The following is a 7,252-nucleotide window of genomic DNA, read 5'->3' as shown; positions in this document are numbered from 1 at the left end:
GCAGGGTTCTGTAATAAAGCTGATGATGTGAACTTTATATCATTTCTCAAGTCTTATAATATCATGGGACTTACAGAATCATGGACATCCGGTTATGATTTTTCGGCGTTATTCACTGACTATAAGTGTGATAGTGTTGATGCAGTTAAAACATCATGTACAGGACGACTCTCTGGCAGTATAGTGCTGATTAGGAAATGTTTTTCTGATCGTGAATTCTGTGAAAATAATTGATAATGCTATCTTTGTTGTGTTTGACAAGACTGTGTTTAATCTTGACCGGGATATTATACTCGCTGTTGCTTACATCAATCTTGTTTGTTCTCCATGGTAGAAGACCAAACAGTTATATGTGGTTTATCATTTTTCTTTGAATCAGCGAGGAAGCAGAAAACATTGACAACACCATTGCAGATATCTTGGGAGATGACGACATTGACACTTTCTTTCACACAATAAATACAAAAAGACACTCATGCGACAAAATGATTAACCATGCTGGGAGAAAGCTACTTAATGGGTGCTTCTCTAAATGTTTCTATACTAAATGGCCGCTGTGCCCAGGAAGCTGACATTGGAGACTTTACCATTATAAGCCACTCGGATAAAAGTGTGATTGATTATGTCATTGGATTACCGGCTGTCTTTTCAATCTGTAAACAATTCGACATTGTATCTAGGTCAGACTGCGACCATCTACCGTTATCGTGTCAGTTTCAGTCACGTGACTGCCACGTTAAGCCCGTGCAGTATCCCGATGCTCATTTGCGGGCCGAGTACCTGTTTGTTTGGGATGAAACCAAAGCTGAAATATTTAGAGAAAGTTTATTGTCCAAGGATAGTATAAACATGTTTGATACTTTTCTTGATGCTGTGTCTGAAAACATTAATGAAGCTGTTGATTTATTGGTAAACGTAATATGTACAGCTGCTCATTATATGAAACGAAGTAATTCTGTAGTCAATACCCAAGACCAACCGTGGTTCGATAGGGCATGTAGTTATTATCGAGCTGAGAGTGAGAGGTTATCAAAAGTATTTAGAAAGGGTAGACTTGATGAGGATTTAAAGAGATTTTTGACGGCTAGAAATAAATTTTCTTCTGTCGTGAGAAAAAAACCCCGTTTGTATCAGGACAAGATAGTGAGATTGTTAACAGACAACTTGTTTAATAGTAAAGCGTTTTGGAACATATTCAAAAGGTTTTCGGGGACATCCGTAGTTCATCCCAATATATCTTTACAACAGTGCTTTGACTATTTCTGTAATATGTACATGAATGCTGCTGGGTCGATAGATGGTAATGCAACTTACAATAGGGAATATCAGCCCACAGATGTTAATGTTACAACAATTCTGGACTCGTCCATTACAGTAGAGGAGGTTACCAAAGCAATAAATACCCTCAAGTGCTCTAAATCTGCGGGTGACGATAAGTTAATTGCTGAATTTTTCAAGTTTTCTTCTGATATTCTTGTTCCGTATTTAACAGTTCTATTGAACATGATCTTTGATAATGGTGTGTTTCCTGCTCAGTGGTAGGTTGGTCTTTTTGTTCCTATTCATAAAAAGAGAGATCGAGATTCAGTTTCAAATTATAAAGGAATTACTATTCTCGGTGTATTTAGCAAACTTTATATTGCAGTGATTAACGACAGACTTAAATTTGGGAGTGAAGCTTATGCTAAAATATCCGAGGCACAGGCAGGGTTTAGAACAGGATACTCAACCGTCGACAACATCTTTATTCTTCATTCTATTACACAGAGAATTCTATCGAAAAAGGGGAAGTTGTATGCTTTCTTCATCGACTTTTCGAAAGCATTTGATTTGGTAAATAGATCGAAATTATGGTTAGTTTTGCAACAGAAAGGATTAACACCCAAGATGTTAGGTTAGGTTATGGTTGTGTTAAATCTTGCGTTAAAGGCAATAATTCTTTTTCCCAGTTGTTCGACTGTTGGAGTTCGTCAATGATGTGTCTTGAGTCTCTTCTTTTTCTCCATTTTTATTGATAATATTGAATCGTTGTGTTATCCGGGCATACAGTTACATCCAGAATTAACTCAGTTGTTTCTCTTTCTATTTGCTAATGATGTCACTCTATTCTCTGACACCATCTATGGGCTACAAAAACGTATAAATGTCCTTGAACAGCATTGCAAGGAATACAACTATATGTCAACTTAGATAAAACTAAAATTGTTGTGTTTAGAAACGGTAGCTTCCTTACTGAGCAAGAAAAATGGTATCTAGGAAGTAAATTAATTGAGTGCGTTTCTTCATATAGATATTTGGGAATAGTAATTTCACAAACATTGTCATGGCATAAACATTTTGAGAGCTCTATTTTACAATCCGAAAAGGCTTTGTTTGGTATTTTGAAAAGTTTATCGAAATTCGAGCACATGAAATGTGATGTCTTCTTCAGAATTTTTGACACTAAAGTAATGCCAGTAGTATGGTAGCAGCACATATCCGAGGTGACGTAACGTGACGCAACCCCGAAAATATGCTGCTACACTGACGTCATACACGTATGACGTCACGACGATAGGTCTCGTGACGTCACGATCTACAAACGAAGGTAGTGACGTCACTTGATGGTGACGCAACCTGGAAAATATACTACCACACTGACGTCATACACGTATGACGTGTCACGACGATAGGTCTCGTGACGTCACGACCTACAAACGAAGGTAGTGACGTCACTTGATGGTGACGCAACCTCGAAAATATACTACCACCCTGACGTCACGCCCTACAACGACGGTATTGACGTCACGTGGTCATTGAACTGTCACAAATAAGGGTAATGGTCGTTTAGTACGTGTTCGTACATGCACGTGTGTGTGTGTGTGTGTGTGTGTGCGCACGCGCACGTGTGACATAATCCTCTCTTCTACCTTTCCACACTCCCACAATTCGCGAATCAGCACCAACTAAATGTGTACGATATCAAAAAAAAATTTAATACAGATATATACAACATATAACACAATATAATACAATATATACATACAATTTTATACATTTCACAAAATGAGGCGACCTCTCCGGTTGCGCACACGGATACGGCGAGTAGGTGTCCCGCCGTTCCTGTGCACGTCTGCAACCACCGTCACCGTATTTTCCGAGGGGTGACGGCTATGAGAGGCCTCCTCAAAATTAGTGAAAACCCCTCCATTGCCGTCGTTGTCGTCGTCCCACGACAGCTGCTGGGCGTGCTCCCCTTCCTCTTCATCTTCGTCGTCGATGAAGAGAGGAGAGTGTACCGATGTCGGGCGGGAGAGGAAAGGGGAGGTGTTGTCATCAGATACAAGAGGTCCCTGAGGGCTGAGGGCTCCATCTTCATCGTCTTCTTCCAACTCCTCTGTTGGTATGCTCCTCACAATAGGGGTAGCCACCCCCAAGGTCCCTCCCCTTTCACCCCCATCCACACTACGAGTAATGTTTCTATATTGCATGCTCGACATCACTATCCCCGTAGTCTGTGTGCCAACATCAGATGTCTTCACGACACACTTAGCACACCTCTCTACGGGGATCACCAGTACATCCTCGTCGGCCCAGTCATCTGTCGCAGGTTTAGATTGTTCCGTTTTGACCTTCTTAGCGGGGGTGACATCACCCGCACATGACCGGGCATAGTGGCCACTCCCTCCACACTTGTAACACGAGACCGTCGGACATTGGGGAGACCAGTGACCAGAGTCCCCACACCTGTAGCAATGACCATAAGAAGGAGTAGTCGTGGCAGTCGGTGTAGGAGTCGTGGCAGTCGTGGAAGGTGGGGCGGTGATCACGGAGGAAGAGGAGGCCATGTTGAAGGACGGGCAGTTCCTCCTGTAATGCCCACTCTGTTGGCAGATGGTGCACGGCATGGGGCAATCTGTTCCACAGTGCCCCTGTCCCCCACACCTGTTTCCACACACCGCCAATGGACAGTTCTTAAATACGTGATCATTCTTCTGGGGACACTTCCAGCAGTATAGCATGGTTGTTGGAGCAGCATCACACATCTTGCTTGAATCCATGGTTGGTAGTAGTAGTAGCAGTAGTAGTAGTAATAGCCGTGGTAGTAGCAGTAGTAGTAGCGGAGAGCTGGTCAGGAGTACGTCTTACTGTATGGCGAGCTGTAGTCAGTATGATTTGAGAGTGGTCAAGCGAATGGTCATATACACCCCAGAGGGTAATTGACCGTGTCCGCGATGTAGACATGACCATACACGTCCGACAAGCGCAGCAGGAAGACGAAAATCGCCTCTATTATCTTACGCACCATATGTCCACGGTTTATCGTATATTGCTGCTCGTGGGTCTAACCACTCCTTAGTACGCAATCGTTTCGACCACCGCGTGTGCCGAAGCCTTCGAAAATAACCCCTACGTGCATCGTTAATCGGCCTAACAGCTCTAATCGTCCCCTATTATACGCAATCGTGAGTGTCCACCCCGCTGTCTCTACACCCCTTCTCCCTCGAAAATATTCCCCCACGTGCGTCGTTAATCGGTCTAGCCGCTCTAATCACCCCCTATTATACACAGCCGCTCCCTCCGTCTCTTCACACTCTCCTTTGATAATAATTATCCCTGTCATACACAACAGCGAGTACCCACCCCCGTCGCCTCTACACCCTCTCCTTCGAAAATAATCCCCTTACGTACATCGTTAATCGGTCTAGCTGCTCTAATCGTCCCTATCATACGCAATCGGTAGTGTCCACCCCCCTTCGCCTCTACACCCTCTCCTTCGAAAATAACCCCTTACGTACATCGTTAATTGGCCTAGCTGCTCCATTCGCCCCCTATTATACATGACCGCTAGTGTCCACCCTCGTCGTCTCTACACACTTTCCTTCAAAAATAACCCCTCACGCACAGGTTAATCGACCTAATCGCTCTAATCGTCCCTTATTATAATGCGGTCGTGAGTGTTCACCCCCGGCCGCTCTCTACATATTTTTCCTTCACATAGACTTACCTACCGCCGAAAATAGCCTCTACATACATCACCAACAGGTTTAACTGCCCTAAGTGTCTCTAATACACAGTCGTGCGTGTCGTCATCGCCGTCTCACCAGTTTTTCCCAAATAAACTTCGTAATATCGCGAAAAATACTTCCCCCATCTTACACGCCATTTCTCTCTGCCTGTGTCTTCCATTGAGTGCGTTGGCGATATAAGCCTTCCAATCACGGTCGTAAACCAAACAGCCTTCTCTCTCGCTTATCACAAAATGGCGCTGTAACGACAACATACTCATCATTGTTGACGGCGGAAGACCCCGTAAAACGAGCTAGCAAGAAATACGAACATGTCTTATAGAACATTCGAGGATGATATATGCTTATATATTTTCGTCGGGATGATGAGGAATACCAACGCCTCATCAGCGACACATGCCGACAGTCTGGGACAGGACAACCTTTGTGACAACACGACGACGACATCATCGAGTCATACCGTGTCATTCTCCCCGCAACGATGAACACCACGAGGTTATCGAGGAAGAAAATGGCGAGTATGACTACTCGCCGCAACAAGTTTTTTTCCTCAGAGAACTTCGTCGGATGGATAGTCAGAGATATGGGGTGTCGAACATCGTGTACCTCTTCGGGTTTTTACAACAATTTCTGGAGAGAGTACAGGGCAGCGTGGATGTGGAAGACAACCTGTCACGCGGGTTCGACTCCCTCGTGGCTCATTTGGGTAACTCGGAAAGTAAGTGTATAAAAAACAACATAAGCTCTATACATTTACAGTGTAGTAACTAATAATTTTTTAACATTACAAGTGTCTTTTCAAAGCTGACATAAGCGCATTCTTGTTGCCATTATATTTTTCTTTTACTTTTCCCCCAGATATAAGCCCTCAGGATATACGCCACCCTGTATATTCATCATAACGCCCTCCAAAAGCCCATTAAGCCATACCGTTCGTCAGATTTGAAGAACTCACGGGTGACATCATATTGGCGAGGTATGGAACACGTTGCCCAGTCTAACACATCTTTTACGTTTGACAGTACCATGACCGTAAGGTTACACATAGTGAGGAATCCGCGCTGTAGGTAGAGGTAATGGTCGATTGACTAAGAAAGAGCTAATCACGCTGGAGGCTTTTACCAGCCGTAAAACCACTAGGGGTGGTTGTCTTACTAAAATAGAGAACAGCGACAATTTATGTCTAGGTAGGGCTATTGCTGTAGCCCTCTATTTTCTAAAACATGCTTCGCGCAACCACGGATGTGTCCAAGAAGGAACGCAACGACGGCAACATACAGATGCGAAGGCGTTCCTGAGAGATGCGCGGGTGTACAAGCGATAGCTACGTTATGAATTGTACAGACGGCGGGTCTCCGATCGGGGCGTGTATGGAAGGTAGGTCCCGCCGTGGGAGGCCTTCCAAACATGTCTAAGGAATGAGGTGCGCTTGCATGTACACACCATTACACCCGTAATGGTGCTTCTATCTTAATGCACGCTCCACACACTCCTCTTGACACGGCCGAACACATCCCCTGTATCGATATTTTCTGGTGGCCTGCTAACACTCCCGAGGTGGACCGCGATGGTCACTATGACTGCATCAATACAGTAGTAGGGTTGTACGGAAATAGTAAATATTGTAGGGTGTGTCATAGAGGATACAGGTCGGACAATACTCATGCATGCACTAAAGAGTACGGCGTGTGGGGAAATGCGGGCGTAAGGGTAAAAGCTGTCTGAACGATTTTCGGCGACAGAGGCAGCAACAGCGCCATAGCGCGGTGTACCGGTAGTGGTGATGGTGGCGCCGGCGAACTGTTGCTGTTCGGTCAACCTTGTCGAGTGTCGAATGTGGTTTCCCTCGACGAGGGACTGTCGCGCGGCTCATATAAGCCAACCGCGTTTGTAGGCGAGAGAAATTCTGGTGTCCTAAATGTAAGACCGATAGAAATGCAAGCCCACGAAAGTGTCTCAAAGACGATAAAGCTAGGGTGTGTTATCGGTGTAAAAGTTTTTTCGACCTTCGCGACCGCTGCCACATACCCGTCGACATCGTCAAGGATGAGGACCGGGTAGACTATGATTTGACTAAGCACGCGTTTTTACGATTTCGAGTCCATGTCGCGGCGAAAATGGTAAACACATACCTAATCTATGCGTTCTCCAGCTTCGGTTGTGGCAAGTGTATGGGATCAGAATCTGAATACCTGTGTCAGACATGCCCTTGGCGTGGTGAGAGTAAAACCGCTAGCGTGCCT

This window comes from Haliotis rubra, unplaced genomic scaffold (assembly GCF_003918875.1).
Source record: "Haliotis rubra isolate DU_JTF1 unplaced genomic scaffold, ASM391887v1 Scf531, whole genome shotgun sequence".
Taxonomy (NCBI): domain Eukaryota; kingdom Metazoa; phylum Mollusca; class Gastropoda; order Lepetellida; family Haliotidae; genus Haliotis; species Haliotis rubra.
The sequence above is the reverse complement of the archived record's forward strand: the minus strand, read 5'-3'. Positions refer to the sequence as shown.